The sequence below is a fragment of the Ischnura elegans genome, chromosome 6, assembly GCF_921293095.1.
Source record: "Ischnura elegans chromosome 6, ioIscEleg1.1, whole genome shotgun sequence".
In the NCBI taxonomy this organism is placed as follows: Eukaryota; Metazoa; Arthropoda; class Insecta; order Odonata; family Coenagrionidae; genus Ischnura; species Ischnura elegans.
Genome location: NC_060251.1, coordinates 108,870,828 through 108,888,390, shown reverse-complemented (window position 1 = coordinate 108,888,390; position 17,563 = coordinate 108,870,828). Strand labels below are relative to the sequence as shown.

Below are 17,563 nucleotides of genomic sequence, written 5' to 3'. Positions count from 1 at the left end.
TTGTACTTTTAGTTTTTTTTGACGTGCCTTATATACATGCCCTGTTCATATCAGTGTATTGTGTCTGCTGGCAAATAAAATTATTATTATTATTATGGGGTGGGCTAAGGGGGCTACCCCCCACCTACATTGGGTCGAAACATTGACTCAATTAAATCGAAATTTTTGGGAGTTGCCACTTTGTAAAAAATATTTAGTAATATGTTCTGACATATTTGACTACTTTAACGAATTGAAGTACAAATTAGCTCCAAACTAAGAGCCTATTTTACACGCTTTGGTGAGTCGCAATCCAGTGCCAACTCCAGAGTGGATCTAGACAGAATGGCAATTTTGTTCGGACCCCCACTACCGCTGGGAGCTTACCCCCAATTAGCCCCCCCTTGTCCCTATCCTGGATTCGCCACTCCCCCTGGTAATAGTTCAAAATCTAAACCGGAACACACCCCAGCGAAATTAATTTATCAATTACACGAGGAGAGCCCTTCTAATTATTCATAAAATCAATACGTATCAGTCACTCCTTAATTTTGCAAATTTAATATCAGGAATACTCTCCTATATTTCCTCACTTGCATAAAAAAGCATATCATTGATATAATAGGGTGGTTTCCTATTATTTTTTTATTGCCTAAATCGAAAGATTATTACTCCTGGAGTACGTATTTCACGCTTTTAGATTTTTAAATGACGATATCTATTTTTCGCGATCAAATGAAAAGTGAAAAATTTCAAGCGCGCGAAAACGCGACGGGTAAGGAAATCTCTCCGTGTGACGTATTTCTGGTTCCCCCTCCCGCCTGGTAGGTGACCTTGATCGAGGCTCTGAGCGCTGATAGGACGCAGGATGCTAACAGGTAGCTGAGTACCTTCCTGTCTGGTAGCGCATGGCTTAAAAAAGGTTTATTAATACCTTATCAAACGAAGAAAACTTTCCGACCTTAGCCAGTTTTAATAGGTGATTATTAAGACATGTTTCCCTGAGCTCTGTGCCTCATGCATGCATTGGTAGCCTCTGACGATGCATAACTCCTATCCTATCGTGTAGAAACTAGGTCCCTGTGACGTCACGTGGAGTGGAATCGCATGGGCGCCAATCTGGCCTTTTTCAAATGAGGTTAAAATTTGACCCTTGCCATTCGTCTAAACCGGTATTTCAAAAACCAAATAATTTGTGTATTATGAATACACTAATGGTGGGTAACGAATCGCCATCAATGCCTTTTGTTTTCTTTGATGAAGGAAACTACCCTATTACCCACTAACAGCTACTCCTAAATCAAAGCTTTTCTTTACCATCAGTCTTATCATAGACGTAAAAAATTTTTGAAAATTCGTCTTCCTTTCCGTGAACTTGACAAGTACATGCACTTACGTTGAAATTCAGTCGGGCTTCAAAGCGAGTCAGTTATGGTTCCATAACGACGTTTTTACAGCTTTAACATATCTGTCACACTTATCAACATAAAAGTGCGTTATTTTCGAACAAGAAGGATGCTTGTATAAATTGACTTCGCGTATTCCATAATCGCTCCATTAAAGGATAATCATGCAAGGGAAGAATAATCATAAATTGAGTCTAATAGGATGATGAACTAGAAATCCACTCAAAGAACCTTGTAACAGCAATGTGTAGCTTCCATGAACTAAAGGCAACGGACAAAAAACATCAGTTTTCGGACAAAAAAAGCAGGCCAGAAAATACCTTGCATTGTTCAAAGTTATGGCATTTTATGGTGTTGCATTGTTATCAGTCTACAACGGCCAGTGAGGACTCAAACAAAAGTTCGATTAATAAGTTACACCATGAAATTTCTACACAAGCAAACGATAAATACTAAACTTAAGTAAGTAAATAAATGCACAAATAAAAGAAAAGTAAAGGAAGTTGCATGAAACCATTAAAACAACTCGCTTGCAGGGAACGCATGATTTGAAAGCCGCCAAAATTCGCACGGAGAGAACACATTTTAGTGATCCTCACCCACAAGCAAGTATAAAGAAAGATTATAAAGCTAAGTTTGATGTTTTTGAATTTCGGAAAATTTTAACAATTTCACAGCCATGTAAACTAAAAGATTTCAAAAAAATGTGCCAACACGACACAACACAAATGAAGGTCATTGGGTTATAAGTTCCTATATTTTCCCCTACTCTGCATGAAGCATCGGTGGTTCAGTGGTAGAATGCTCGCCTGCCACGCGGGCGGCCCGGGTTCGATTCCCGGCCGATGCAACTTTTTTTCCCCGTTCATCGACGCTAATGGCTAACTTCTTTTTTCGCATTGCTTTAAAATTCAGCTTTGCTTCAACATTTATTTTTCTATAAAAGTTTAGTTTTGCATTCACTTGTTTCAGTGTATCCTGCCAACATGTTCCACAAAATATTGCCATCAGTCATTAAATTCATCAGTGTCGACTCGTTCCAATTCAAGAAACAATGCACGCACACAGAGTACAAACAATCACGAGTACTTAACTGAACAAACTGGGCGGCGAAAAAGAACACCCTTTCTTCACACAATTTTCAGTCGCTGTACCGTAGCTAACAGAGGACAACATTAAAATGGCGAATATGTGACGTTGTCGGTGTAAAGTGATGTTTGTGTGAACAAGAAACATAAATTATATTGAAATCCAGTGCTTTGCATGTTTCAGAAACAATTCAACAAAATAAACATTGAAAGTTGAAGTAATGATTTGATTTTCAGTATTTTTTTCGTTTTTAAAAGTAACACAAGCAGGCGAAATGTACTGGAATGAGATCCTGTAAGTATTAAAAGAAAATAGAGATTGCAGTTTTCCACAGGTTTATTTACGACGCAAGTACGACGCGTTTCAACCGTTAGGTCATTATCAAGTAAATTGTACTTTGAATAAACCTGTGGTAAAATGCCATCTCTATTTTCTTTTAATACTTCTTTTTCATTTTTATTATTTTTGTACCAATATGGTAACGTTTTCTCTGTTTTTTGTATTTTTTCCATTTTATTATGAACTCGCTGCTGCAAATTTCGAAAGTTTTTCGTTTTTTTTCCACGTTTTTGGTATTTTCCGTACGCAATTTTAAAAAATCGGAAGACATAACATTACTAATGTATACCATACGATCAGAAGAAGGTTAATCCGTTAACGCCTAGCGGTACCATATGGTACCAACTGGTAGTGCAATACTGAGCGAACTTTTTTTGTTAATTATTTTAATTTGTTCGGGATTTTGAGAGTTTTAAACTATTAAGCATAATTATAATTACGTTTTACAGAAAAGTTTGCTTTCTTAAGCAAGATTTGACATTTTTGAGTAATTTTGATAATTTATTGTGCAAAATAGAATTTTTTAAACGTTTCTGGCATTAAAATGTGAAATTACTAACGCCTTTTTAATTTCGATTTTTGACCCCCGTAAGGGCGTACCGGTACGCATTGTACCAGGCTGTATATTCAAGACTGTTAGTGCTAAAAGTATTAAATTTGCATCTAATCAATCAGATTTTAAAATTGAATATTACGAAAAAGTTGGGATGAAATTTTTAATTCAGGCGTTACCGGGTTAAGACACACGGAAGACTCATAGAAAAGTTACTTGATGAGGCAGTGTTCACTTTCACCTAATACGCACGTAAAGAATCTCTCGACTAATCAGCTCACATGAAAATCTTTTTTATGCTACAGACTTATTCAAGAAAATTTTTCCAATGTCTAGCATCCTTGAGAGATACTACTTTGACAATTGCACTGATCACACATCAAATCGTGTTGTCTGTTGATGACCTGCAATCAGCACGACGAACCTTCACTGTTGTTTGGAAAGAAAGACTGTATTGTTGAAAAAAATACATAAAAGGAATAAAAAGAAAAAATAACAAAATATGATAAGAGACTACCCGCCCAAAAAATAAACAACAAAAGGAAAAATAATCCGACAAGATTGTAAAAATGTAAAATATCCTATTCTAGTAACCAAAATTGTCATTATTAAGATGGGCAGTTAACCGCAATTTTTGCCACATGCCGGCGAAATGTTAGGCGATTGATTTCAGTTTTTAGTCTTGATAGTGTATTTTATTTCTAAGTCTAAAGGCCTGTTTACACGGTACATTAACACGTACGGGTTAATGTCTAAATGTATGAACGCGAGAATGAACGCCAAAATGCACCGTGTAACCACCCAACTTGTGCAAATGCATGCACAGAAAATAGAACCTGTTCTAATTTGGTTCATGCATTCGTATATGTTCCGTTCCGGTCCACAAAAATCATTCACGCAAACAGACATTAACTCGTACGTGTTAATGTATCGTGTAAACAGGCCTTAAGGGTTTTTTTTTTTAATTTAATACGTCTAGATTTATTCTTATATATGTAGCGTGCATCGCACGCGCTCACCGGTATCCTTTGCTTCAATGTCTCCTTCACTCAAACGGGAAAGGTCATACTGTTTCCTGTACAGTCTTGAAATGCCACATCCTTATTCGTACATCTGACATGAACAAAAATAAAATCGTTGAAGAAGCGTGTTGCATCGCAACGAATTTTTCAGATCGCAAGGACCAGCAAAATGAGTTATGAAGAATCTGAGCTTTTCCCGGTGAAAAGCATTGATGTAAGCTTCTCGGGTTTCCAACCGAGTCAGGGTCTGCATGGGGATCGGGTTGGAGCGGTGGCTAGAGCGTTGGCTTCCCACCCGTCGGGCTCGGATTCAAATCCCGGCAGTGGCAGAGAATTTTCGAAGACTGCCCGATCCCTGCTTGAATGTTGTGTGGAGGACATTTCAAGCGCAACACTCCGTCCGTCGGATGGGACGTTGAGCCGCGGTCCCCTTGGCGCCTTTCGCTAAGAGCAGGCTAATGCCGACGCCGGGTTTCTCTCCACCCTTCCGAAGCTACCCTTCCCTAAAGGCGCAAATAACCTCAGCTGTCGGTCGCCTCCTCCATGTACAATACAATAAAGGGTCTGCATGTTGTGGGGCGACGCACAGTGGGCGGAAATCTTCGCTGCGAACTGCGAACACTTCGAGTTCGAAAAATCGATCTTAATTTCGGCGTCACAGGTGGTCGCAGCTGTACTTCTGGTATCACACTCTATATACTTTGTTGCATATGTGGTGTAAATATTTCGAGGTAACTCGGTGATCCTTTTTTTAAAATCCTACACGAACACAAAATTTCGATGAAAAACAGGGTCCGCCATTTTGTATCGTATCGGCCACAAATAATGCAACTGAGTCGTAAAAATTATCAAGAATTAACAATAATAAACCAAATAATAATATTGTAAATTTTTGTTTCTATGGAAACACTACAGAAGGGGTGGCATTAATTTCAACATGCTGATTTTCGAAAAAAATTCAATGAAGGCAATTTCTGCGAAATTTGTGGAACTTTAAGGCCAAGTAATTTGTTTAAAAAAGTAACCTATGAAAAACGGTTTTCGTAAAAAAAAGCACTATTGTATTGACAAAAACTGTGCAAAGTTTCAAATTCCGCACTCAAAAAAATCGTTTTTGAGGTTTTGTCCAGCTTTTTTCGATTTCAGCCCACTGTGCGACGTTTCGTGTCCTCAGGGCTGATGTTTGGAGCCCTGACGTTTGGATGAGCCCTGAGAATGCCGGGAAAGTCGACCAACGTAACGTCGGTCTACACCATGCAGACTCTGACACGGTTGGAAACCCGAGAAGTTTTCATCCAAAAAAATGAGTCGTGTCGATTGCATGGGCGGTGAGAGTTATTTCAAATTGCAGCTTGGGTAATTAGGGCTCCCTATCGTCCAACTACAACAGCCAGCAATCAATAACCACAGTGAGCCCTAGTATACAATGCTTTTCTTTCTCCACAGTTAATTACGATTTGGGTGTTCAAACCACAATATTTGGTTTTTTTTTTGATAGAATATCATATGAATATTATATCATGATAATATTGATATTACTATTACCCGTTACATATCGGTTGAAAATCTAATGAAAAGAGTGAGATCACGTGCCATATTCGTAGGTGCCGTATTTTTTATAACAAAATGCAATTAGTATTTTCGGCTTTCAAAACGAAAGGGAGAATCGACGGCAGCGAAGAATAAACCTGAACAACGAATTGATGGCGTGCAGCTATACAACAAGCACAACCACACAGCAAGCGGAAATAATGAATAGAAAATGAAAAAAGGAAAACAGAAAAGGCGCGCTACAAAAGCAACCACAATATAAAAAAATTTGAGCACGATAATCGAGGGTAAAAAGATTTCCCGTACCGGGAATCGAACCCGGGCCTCCCGGGTGAGAGCCGGGTATCCTAACCACTAGACAATACGGGAGTTAAAGAATGGCGCATTCCTTTCTGTATATAATTAGCTTTGTAAGGCTACATGATTCTTCTTAAGTACTTGCTGAATAGATTTATTTTTGTTTTAGCGATCGTAATAATCGTAATCACGCAGAGCTGCTCTAATGACTCAATCGCTAACTTTTTTGACGAATGATAAGCCGTAGCCTACGTTATTCATATAACGTAGGCTACGGATAAGCATACTCTACGTTCATGGAGTGCGGCAGATAGTTTCCCGAGTTCGCGCTAATCTTTTCCAGAATCCCAAGTAAGGAAGATGATTGGGTTCTAATTACGAAGATCATTGCATATCGTATGCAGTATATTCTCCCAACGAACATGCTTGAACGCTGGATGTTATGGCAATGATGTAACACAGAAATCGATGTCGTGGCAAGCGGTGAAGGAAAGCTTGAAAGCCGTTTATTAATTTTGAGAGGTATTGAAGCGGGCGAGAAGCGTGGATAGTGAACCAACCGTGCTCACAAGATACATTTAGTGGGCGACAGGAAAATTTTTCGGATAGATGCACGTATTTCGAACAGGGGCTATTTCACGTTCATTCATTCCTGCAATTTTGGGTGTTAAGGCTGTTTTACATAGGGCACGTGATTGAAAAATTTGAGGTGTGCACAAAGGCGCAACCAAAATTGCTAAAGCGGTGAATGCTAGAACGCATGTAAGAATGCCCATGGATGTAAGATGCCAAATAGCCCCTGTTATAATTTCGTTGGCGCATTCTCGCAATTGCATGCTGTAATGAGAAATTAATTCAGTTTTAATCAGCTAAATTACGTTCCCCATGTGAAACGGCCTTTACATGGTCCAATTCTGACAGTGAATATGAATGCATCTGCCCGCTCAGGAAATTTCGCTTCATTGAGTAAAATCATCTATCGTCAAAAAGTCAAATTTTTTTAGTAAAGTCAACTATTTTTACATGTTTTGGATCATTTTGATATGTCACTCATTTTTCCTCCTCGGCACGTTGATGTTTTAATTTCCCGCGTCACGTGGTAGGTACCTCCGATGGATAAACATGTTCACTGAGGAGGGAGCAAAGTACTTGATCTCTCCATTTATGCTTACTCTAAGGATAGGTGCGTACTAATTTTCAATTTTTGCTGAATTTCTCTTTGCACTATTATCAGGATCTCACTTCTGCGATTGGACCCCGGAAATAGCAGCGATTACGAACAAAATGGTGCTACGGGCTGAAAGGCCTGATTTCTGTTCTATTATGTATTTAAATCTCGTTATATTTGATGTATTTGATTCTCCTCATATTCTTTGTATTTGCTTGTTGCTGGGCCGCGGAAAAACTGGCATTAATGCTGTATGTGGACATTTTAGCAAAATAAAAAAGGAGGTATTTCATGTGTACGCATTATTTTTTTTTTAGTTTAAATTAAGGGCAAAATTAAATTTACTGGTAAAACATAAACCGTGTTACATCATTATTTGAAAACAACACGCATTATTTACTATATTCTATGTGTCACTTAGTATCGCTTTTCATGGCAATTACGATATTATGCGAAAAGCTAAGAGACATGCGAACAGAGGTAAATTTCCTCCGTGCATGACGCGCCGGTGGCCGCTCACGCGATCAGGCGAGCGCGGAGAATTCCAGGGAGGACACATTTAACACCTATTGAGACGCACGGCCGAGCGAAGCAAGCGGACCTTTTATTTACTTAATAGCACGCCGGTCCAAGTATTTCCTTGTTGAGCACGTCAGTAAACACACGCCTACCAAGCGGCGAGTTAGAGCGAATGAGGTAACGACTTTTCCATGAAATTATGACTAACACACATCACCAATCGATAAGAGTCTCGAAGCAGAAGCAAGCGGTTATAAAACGGTAAACGATATGGGTGATTTTGAGCATTCATATAACCTAAGTTGCGGATGCCCCTTCAAGCTTGGTGTTCGCAAATACCAAAACTCGTGACCCCAAAACCTTAGTAATGAATAGATTTACTCCATAGCTTTTTACAGTACCTATGTAAGTACAAATAATTCGGAGCTTAAAGGCAGCCTCGGAGGGACAAGAACCTGATCTACAATCAATAGAACAATTGTAAAGAAATCGCAATGTACTGTACTAAGACACAAGCACCTGATTAATTCTTAATGCAGTCTTCAATCGAAAATTTCTTTTAAGTCTGTTTTTCCTTTCTAATTGCTAGCTTAATCGTAAAGGTAATAAGCTATAACATAGGTATACGGTGTCCAAAAATTAATGGAATTGTTTTTTCAAGAAATTTCAGAGCAAAATGTTTGGAAATCCAGGCCAAAATACGTAAATTACACCAAACATTTAATTTTAGGCGTGCTGTTCGACAATGGAGTATTGAAATTAATTTTACAATGTTCACAAAATTTTAAATTCAGACAAAGTGACTGACTAAAACATATTTACATTAACAGTTTTTTCTGCGGAAAACACGGTAATTTTAATTATAATGTGGTAACGATTGTAAACATTAATTTTTTTATCAACATAACGTATAGAATCGTAAAAGAAAAGGCATGCCACAATTTTTATGGTACATACAATATGTAGCTGTTAATATTCTTTTGGTAACTTGAGTACTCATTAAGGCCTGGTAACACTATACATGAACACGTACGGGTTAACGTCTAAATGTATGAACGCGAGAATAAACGCCAAAATGCACCGTCTAACCACCCAACTTGTGTGAATGCATGCACAGAAAATAGAACCTGCTCTAATTTGGTTCATGCATTCGTACATGTTCCGTTCCGGTCCACCAAAATCATTCACGTACATTAACTTGTACGAATTAATGTACCGTGTAACCAGGCCTTAATGAAGCCAAAAGAAAGTATCATACCAAAAAGCATACAGGCGTTCGTAGAATACGGACTACGAAAAGATTAAAACGAACTTCATCTGGTTATTTCTCATTTACTCGAAAACACCAACCGGTAGTGGCGTTTAATTAAGAGTTTTACGTCCAACTTGTTATCCCTCACGCTGCGAACGGATGTGGGAACTGTGTTGGGTTACTGTTTTAGCAGCAAAAAAAAACAAACAAGCAGAGATAAAGGGGACAGGAGAAAATAGGAATTCTATCTTCGCTGATTGTGAGTGAGGGGAGTACTTTGCTTGGGTCGAGAGCTGGAAAAATGTTGAAGAGGGGTATTGTTGAAATGGACGCTGGCTGGAGGGGAAGGAGAATGAGGAGAGGATGAAAGACTGGAATGGATGCCAAAGTCAAGGTCAAGGTGATGAGGGGAGGGGAGAGAGAGAGAAAGGGGGGGGGAGAAAGGGAGGGGAAATGATAAAAGTCAAAGGATGACGTAGCAGAGAAAATAAAGGATATGTTGCCGCCGCCTCTGGCTCCCACAGCTGGTGATGGGTGTTGAGGTTATGCCATGAATCAGGAGATAAAAGGCGGATTTAAGACACTACGTATAATTTCGCACGCTGTATTTTACCTGGCAGTACAACACACACAAGCATCAGATCGGAAGTAACGAGCGACAGGATATAAAGCACATTCAAACGAAGGCCTAAAAAAAACACCCAAATTAGAGCTCTCAGATAAATACCTACGATGGGTTGGTCGCGAGCGACCGAAATGCACGATCGAGATATTTCGAACGAGCGATTGCTGAACGACATCATTCCGACGAACGACACAATTTATTTGGCCGTTCGCGACCGAAGTCGTGCGTGTCGGTCATTCATGATCGATCGATTCATTGCCGGCCTCGGTGGCAGCGGGGTAAAGTCCTCGCATGCCAAACCGAAGGTCGCGGGTTCAAGTCCCGCCTGGGTAAGTTACCCTTTCCCAGGGCATGGATGTTTGTGATTGTTAAATGTTATCAACCCCGATGTAAAGGCCGAATAGTGCTGTTTTCGGTGGTGTGTGAAATAAATAAATAAAGTGGATCAGTCATTCGCGCACGATGTCGTGGGTCGGTCATTCGTGAGTAATGACGTGGGTCGTTCATTCGTGACCGAAGTCTGTAGTCAATCTTACGCGATTGAAGTCGGTGGTCGGTCATTCATGATCGAAGGCATCGTCGGTCGTTCTACATCCACTAGGTAGGTGTCGTGCAAGCCACCACCAGGGTGTGTGGCACGGGGTGATTCCACACCAGGCATGCAGCACTCATCCTAGCCTTAACCAGATACGCGTTCGCTCGCTCATCCACATCCGTGTGAATTTATGCACATTCAGCGTACGGGGGCCTGTTCTTTCCATGGACCACAGTGGCGTAACTAAGGATATGTATGGCCTGGTGTGGGGAACTCCACCCCCGGGCAACGGGGGATCCGGGAAACTTTTTGAAAAATGATATGCCGGGAAATAAATTTTACTTCGTTTTGGCGCTAAAGGCTTTAGGCAGATGCAGCTATTATGTATATCAAAACTAGGCAATATTTATAAACATTTTTTTTATTTCTCTGAGGCTTTGAGGGGGGGGAGGTTAAGAAGATCTATCCCCTTATACCCTCCGGGGAGTTCGTCTAATACAAAGGATGAGAGTGATGAGAAGTGTGAGTTCGAACCATAAGCATGCATGTAAAGAGACACAACCATTTACATCTACATATTACCCTGCGAGTCACCTCTAGGGTGTTTGGCATGGGGTGATCGATCACCACCATGCACGATGCAATTGGACTTCCACATGTTGTAACTGAGTTGGGTGGTCTAAAACACGAGGATAATAACATAGTTTTGAATTTTGGACATCACACAGATTTTGAACACCACACAGATCCAACGCTGGTCTCACAATCAGTTACGGTTACCGCTTGGCTGACGATTGAATTATTTACAGCTATAAACACTCCGCCTCTAGCTCGATTAATTCTATCTTTCCGATAAACGGTGAACGATTTTGGGAAGATCCAAACCATTTGGGAAGATACATCTGAATCCTTAGCCTGTTCGCCAACTTTCAGTTCCAATAATAGCGTTAGACTTGGTACTATGAATTAAATGGTGGAATTCGGGAATCTTATTTCTTAAACTACGGCATTTATCCATAATCAAGATTGTGCTCCTAACGTAAAATAAAACATAGCATTTAATGTTCCGGTCATCCACCGATGACGTCACACGCTTCGTACTACAAAACGACTGCTGATTAGGCAGTGCATTCGAAATATACTATTTTATCATTTAATAATATTTATAATTTATCACATGCTGGTTACTGGCTATTTGTCACCCACAGCCAAACACCTTAGAGGTATTCAGTGAAACGAAAGATGTGAATAAATCATTTAATAGGACTAAATAAGTCTAGGGTAAGGTTATAAGTCGTGAGCGTCGCTACATATGAAAATATGCGATATCAATGGAACATTTTATAGTTTAAACGATTGTTAACAAAAACTAAGGTCAATAGTTGTTAATATAAGCCGAATATTTACAAAATAAACACTAGAACCGAAAAAAATTGTAGGCTTCGCAAGCTCAGGAAGACCCATTGTGCTACCCGCATAGGGATTACTAAATGGAAGAGAAACTAGACCACAAGGTAAACGACAATGTACTCGGTGGCCGTAATTGGCACAATTTACATCTCCAATACTGTTGCCAAGGATAGTTTACTTGTGTTTGTAATAGGGATGGACGGATCCAGGATTTTTTTCGGATCCGGATTCGGATCGGATCCTTGATTTTCGGAGCCGGATCTTTCGGATCGGATATTTTCGGATCCAAATGAATTTTCAAATTCCTGACGCAGAGATTCCCCCGATGATTGTTCGATCTCTTGGGAATAGTAGCACCATGTGCCAGTCGTATTTTGCCTCCTTTATTTTCCACGCCTGAAATTCTCCTACGTAACCTCTGCGAGAGCTTTCAAACAAAACGGTTCATGAGTAAGAAAAGACTCGCAATGTGACGGCGCATTCGAAGAGAGAATCGGAACTCTTTCCACCCTCAAGGGGCGTTGCATTCACTGAAGCTTTTACTTAAAATTTCGCATCCAGATCCGATGTCTTCCGCGACTTTGGATCCGATGCATCCGATGAAGGGCAATATCCGAGGATATTTGGATCCGATCCGACCATCCCTAGTTTGTAACCAAGATTGAGATTGTTGCGGGTGTAGACTTAAGGGTTCAATAAATATATGTGATATAGAAGGATATGTAATCCATCGATTCACATATAGCAGGATAAAGTCAGTAGTGATCAGTTAAACGAGCGTACTGCGTCCGCTCACAGCGGTCTTCCCCCGTTCTTTTCAATGCAGGCCCACAGAGGGATAGGCGCGTTTCTAATTTGAAAATGTAGAAAAAAAGGCAGAGTCTTATGTACAAATTTAATTGGAATGTTCATCTACAAATTGAGGTCAGAGGACCTCTTTAAACACAATATTGGAAGTAATTACACTATCCTCTGTTTAACGCACATGATGACTCATACTTACATCTACATCTACATAATACCCTGCGAGCCACCTCTAGGGTGTTTGGCAGGGGGCTAATACGTATCAACAGGAGACTTGAATGTGGAATCAGCCGCATTTTGGTAAAAGTTATTTAAAGAATGCGAGATATTGTTGCAAATGAACAAATTTATCAGTGTGTGCGCCGTTAACGTCAGGAGTATTTACAGATTTTTGTTTTTTTTTAATTATTTAAAAACCAATTTTAGGGAACAAAAGCAATATTGAGGAAGTAAGATATGCCGTCGCATTTTCCCTGATAAATTCTGTGCATATTGGTACCTCATTTGTAGAGTTTGGTTGCGTATAAGTTGAAAAAAAGGTATCTATACAGTAGAAATAATATAGAAGATAGAAGGATATGTAATCCATCGATTCACATACAGCAGGATAAAGCCAGTGATAAGTTAAATGCTCGCGAAAGGAGCGCGCTCCCATCTATTGGAGGTACGGCCTCCGAGGCAGAAACCAGAATACTCTACCGGGAGCGTAAGGGAGCCCCTCCCCCTTTCCCCTCCCTAGGTCCAAACTTGAAAACGACTCTCACTAGTGGTGGCAGCTGTCCAGAGCCACGAAACACGCAATGAAAAACGCCCCGATAAACCCAAGGCCCTGTGGCGCAACGGATAACGCGTCTGACTACGGATCAGAAGATTCCAGGTTCGAATCCTGGCAGGGTCGGAATTTTTATTTTTTTGCCCGAGGTAGAGACAAATTGGTTAAGAGTTTTCCTCTCTGCGAAACATGGAGAGCAGGTCGGAAGAATTGCTCAATAATAGTGATAATAATATTAAATAAATATTCAATGTTGCTCCATGCAGACCCATCCGTTCAGTTTTCTCATAAGCGATTTCATTTTGGAAGTTAGTACCCTTTGGAATGAAGGGGTTGGATCTATGGAATTGGAGAGGGGAGTCCAATTTGTGGTTGGGGATGATCTGCGTAATTCGCGAAAGGCTTCATCCAAGCCTACCATAACCGGAAGAATGCCTCAAATAAAAGAATAAACCCTCCGAAGCGTTAGCTTTCGAAATTGATAGTTAGGAAACATTTTCCATCCGATAATTACACCTAGCATACGCGTTGAATAAACGAAGGCGGCAAATTTTGATTCTCCAAATGAAATAAACATTTTTTTAAAGAAAAAATAAAAGCTAAATATGTGAAGGGAATTATTTATTTTAAAACTACAATGGAAAGTGGAGCTTAAGGAACTTATGTCAAAATCTTTGATTCTTTGACTATTTTGAATTGAGCGAGCCAAAGAATTGATTCTCGCAAGTTTTGAGGCCGTTTCACTCTTTGAATCAAACAGCAAAATCAGTTATACGCAAAGAATTATAGCATAAAGCAGTTAATTTTTTTGATCTAGTTTTTCATAATTTCTGATTCGCCATGGTGTGTAAATTCAGCTTTGCACTGCACTATGAAGATATTAATTCCAGGACAGAGCACACTATGGAGTGTTTTCGGGCAAAAATTTACCCAGAGTACAACTGCCTTTCCAATGTTTCCTGGGCGGAATCTTCCAGAATTAAAATGGAAAAAAGAATGATGGGATTGAAAGATACAACTATAGGTTAATATTGCGGCGATTCACATTCAAAATCAGCAGAAGGCTGGGTCGTTTGTAACATATGTTAGAAATGGGCCCACAACTATTGTGCAGAAGTGGATATCGAAGCAGATGATTCTTAACTTGTGTTATGCTGTGGTTAGGCTTCAAAAAATACTAACAAGTAAAAGTGTACAGCAAATAAATATTCATTCAAATTAAAAGAAAAGAACACATAAGTTGAGGTTTTCTTTTTTCAAACATGTAATTTGTTTTTGCAATTATTTTTATTTTTTTTAGTTATCACAATTACCCCCGAAAACAGCATAATGTGGCCTTTATATCGGGAGTTTAAACAATCAACAACAGACGATCACACCCACCCAAGTCCGGGAAGGGGAGACCTATCCAGTCGGGACTCGAACCCGCGGCCTTCATTTTGGTAGGGGAGGACTTATCCCCACCGCCACTGAGACCAACAACATTAATTTTTACAATACCCCATCCCCCCCCATTCCTGTGGAAGAACGGGGTAAATGACATAATTTTTTGATTTGGGAAAAAATACGTAATTAAGATTTGTTTTCACTGTGTTATTGTATTTAATGGTGTTCAATATATTTCAAAAAGTCTAATAAATGTGACGTTAACTTCTTAAACCGTTTGGTGCTTGTTTTTCAATTTTTGAATTTGATACCCCATTCTGCCCCGGGTTCCTTTATTAATATATTCAGGGATCCAAATGTTTTATACTTTTAATTCATGACGTTTACAGGTTTTCCAAAGCAACGTCAATTTTTTCACTAGTTCCCACTAATAAGAAACATTTGCGATGGAATAAAACACATTCTGAAGAATGTACATCATATTTCATATATCTTGGCGAACATAAAACGTGACATTTATCAACCCCATACAACCCATACATAACATAATTCTCAAAATAAAGCTTTCGGTCAAACTTAAAATGTGATAAACAGCACCTTTTAACCTAGGGGAACCCTGTAGATTGCATTACACTTTAATTGAAGTTTACCTTCCGACACTAAGTATCTCATTACTTCATTAATGCGTATAGAATAAATAATATCCATTCGTAGAACAATAGTTTGCAACCCTAGAATGGAATTGTTTGTGCTAGTACGCTATAGGTATCATTACGTTTGGGCAGCAGCGCAAACGATCTCTACCGAAAAAGACATTCTCAAATATGCTCAATGATTATTGATTCGAAAACCCTTAAGCAAAGGAGTTGTAATGAAAACAATTCCGCGAATGTTTTCGGCAGAGACAGTTAAGTCAACAAACAGATATGAGTGAAAAGCAATCCACTAGCCATTTGAGAACAAGACAGCAGGAAAAGGGGTCGTGTCCTTCGGAGCGCGCGATATGATGCTGTGAATGATGTAAAGGAGATGGGGTGTTTGAATAAGTGATAGCGTTGTGTCATAGGTGGAAAGCAAGACAACAATGGCGCCGTAAATTAGAGTTACGTTTACGAAGAGTACTAGATTGAAACAACTTTTTTTCGGCAATCAAGCTCTTTAATAGCAAAAGCACTATCTTTTTACCATGCCTAAATTCGCAGGCAGCGGTTATTTTTTACCAATATAGGTTTTCTCTCATTTGTGATGGTGTGTGTAAATAATTTACATCGTGTATTATATTTTGCAATGCGATTCGTATATTTTTAGCTCAAATTTACAATATTTTCAAATAATAAAAATATATTTTTAAATTTATTTTATCAACCTGATCACTAACTTTGGTAGGTAATCTCTGAGGTAGTACGAGTATATGCAATGAACCTCTGATGTAATTGCATAACGTTAAAAAAGTTATTGTAGAGAAACAATCAGAAATACATTTGTGACTTCAATTTGTTAACGTGGCTGCTACTCATTATGCTAGAAAAAATCTCATTATAAAAAACACAAATAATAAGCAGAACATAAATGATACCGGTCAAAATGACCGCAAATTGCAATTACATAGAAATTCCGATAAAAAAATTTTTGGAGGTGCTGGGATTTGAACCCAGGACTTTCAGCATGCGAAGCAGACACTCTACCACTGAGTTACACCCCCATGACGCCACTGAGCACTGTCATTACAACCACAGAGTACCACAAAGCATCACATGACGAGAATGCTCATAGCTAAGGAATCTATGACGATGTCCCAGGAACAAATAATTTGATGGTACCTTTTAGGAATTTATTTTAACCGACAGAATTCCACATCATGGTCACTGGTCAGCTAAGTCAGAGAGAAGAACGTTTTTCGATGCGCTCAGGATGCTTAGCGATACATTTTCCACAGCCCTTTAAGCGATTTGTTCATCATAACTGCATCAGTACTGGATGATAGTAATGAATAGCCACAAATTTTAAGTCAAAGTTTATCGTAAAAAATATAAAATGTTTTATCTTGTTATTCTACAGCGAATAGTATGAGGGTAAGTAAAAACCCCTGTGTTCTGCCTTACCAAGTTATTCCTTTTGACGCTATAAAAGGAACTCTCGAGGCTGAAGGAAAAATAATAATTACGTAATACTAAAAAGTACTGATTGATCAGGGATAATGTTTCTATCAACTGGTGAAGACTGCTGCTGCGCTGGTGGACTTTCTTTTTCTAATTAGCCGCAATACTGTATTTTGTGTAACATTAACTTTTAACGCGATTCCAAGGGAATCATGGTCAGGGATTTCACCATATTTTGTTACTCGGCCGTGATCGCACCAAAATATGACTGATAACAGAATAATTAAAAATGAAATAATCAAATCCAATGAAAACATATAGCTCACTCAAAAAGTCATAAAAACTGACAATAGTTAAAATTTGATGCATCACCTTTCTGCTACGTGCTATAACATTAATTTTACAATACGTCAGACAATAGGTGCCATCTGTAGTCTGAACGTATTTTTGTGATTTACAATCTAAACTAAAGCAAATTTTTCCGCACAAGTTGGCAAGCCGAATCATATGTGCACCTGTCCAAACTCCTGCAAGGGGTGGCACACATCAAACAAACTCTAAAAGCCGAACTTCCGCGGAATTGAGCCTGAACGTGACTTACACGAGAGGAACGGAGCTAATGAACGCCGCGCGGATGTGCGAATGACATGTGAAAAGGGTGGGACGGGAGACGGGCATGATTTAAAGTCCTGCCGCCCGGTCTCATTCGCGCCCTGAAGCTAGCGTGATCAGTTGAACAACCCAAATATTTTCCTCG

At 39.3% G+C, this 17,563-nt stretch overlaps 4 non-coding genes across 4 annotated transcripts; 2 read left to right on the top strand and 2 right to left on the bottom strand.

Annotated features, from left to right (window-relative positions):
* The first annotated feature begins 2,164 nt into the window (after nt 1-2,164).
* On the top strand, nt 2,165-2,235 carry Trnag-gcc. Its single transcript has one exon. It is a non-coding gene; the product is annotated as a tRNA-Gly (tRNA).
* A 4,001-nt stretch (nt 2,236-6,236) lies between these two features.
* Nucleotides 6,237-6,308, bottom strand: Trnae-cuc. The gene has a single exon. It is a non-coding gene; the product is annotated as a tRNA-Glu (tRNA).
* Nucleotides 6,309-13,374: 7,066 nt separating this feature from the next.
* On the top strand, nt 13,375-13,447 carry Trnar-acg. Its single transcript has one exon. It is a non-coding gene; the product is annotated as a tRNA-Arg (tRNA).
* A 2,890-nt stretch (nt 13,448-16,337) lies between these two features.
* On the bottom strand, nt 16,338-16,409 carry Trnaa-cgc. The gene has a single exon. It is a non-coding gene; the product is annotated as a tRNA-Ala (tRNA).
* Nucleotides 16,410-17,563: the final 1,154 nt, after the last annotated feature.